Genomic DNA, 849 nt, shown 5'->3' on the forward strand with positions numbered 1-849 from the left:
CATCCTGACATGTATTTTATGCCTCCTCGAATGGTAATTGTGGCCATTGCCAAAGTGGCTGTCCACATAATCTTTGCGGAAGAGGGACGTTTCCCAAATTCCTGTCGGGTCTGTGCCAAACAATATGCCTGGATGTAGACACGATGTTTCCCCATTGCCTAGCCCCCCCCCCCCGTTCATCTCTTGCTTGGGTACCCTCATGACTGTTCCTGTCATGAACGTGGTACCAGGTCAGGCGAGAGCGAGATAGGTCAAAGGCAGTCCAAAGTCAAAAACCGGGCAAGCAGAAACACAGAGAGACCAAGTCCAAATCACCAACCATTAGAGTAGTCATTAAAGCCAGAGTCCAAGGAAGTCAGAAGCCAGGGAGTTGAAGATCCGAGGTACAGGTCAGGAACGTAGTCGTACGAGCCAAGGTCAGGAGCCGAGAAGTCAGAACGAGGAGCTGGAACAGGAACACAAGTGGTGAGGTGCAAAGCTTCGTCCCAAAGTGTAGCGCTAGTCACTTCGGGACGAAGCTTTGCACCTAGTCGGTGCGAGTGCAAGAGCTAAATAGCCTGTAAGGCTGTCGGCAATTAGCGCGCCCTGATTGTGTCCCGGCTCCCGCTAGTACTCAGGGCTAAAAGAGCGCCTACCGCGCATGCGCGCATCCTGCCACCGGGATGCCATGTCCCGTCGCCGTTGTTCCTGCAAACAGGATACCGGTGGGGGCGAGTGGCTTCAGTCCTGTCAGGTGCGGGGTTTTCAGGAACCGGGAGCTCATCCCCAGCAGTACTTAGGTCTTCTGCTGGGACCAATTGTTCATCCCCAGCAGTACTTCGATCTTCTGCCGGGGCCAAGTGCTCGGGT

General features: G+C 54.5%; 1 protein-coding gene across 1 annotated transcript in view; it reads left to right on the forward strand.

Moving 5' to 3' along the window:
• The window catches only part of C2CD5 (C2 calcium-dependent domain containing 5), a 124,023-nt gene that overhangs the window by 88,973 nt on the left and 34,201 nt on the right, over positions 1 to 849 (forward strand). The gene's annotated exons all lie outside the window — the stretch shown is intronic.

The sequence above is a fragment of the Gekko japonicus genome, unplaced genomic scaffold (assembly GCF_001447785.1).
Source record: "Gekko japonicus isolate JY-2015 unplaced genomic scaffold, Gekko_japonicus_V1.1 scaffold2164, whole genome shotgun sequence".
NCBI classification, from domain to species: Eukaryota; Metazoa; Chordata; class Lepidosauria; order Squamata; family Gekkonidae; genus Gekko; species Gekko japonicus.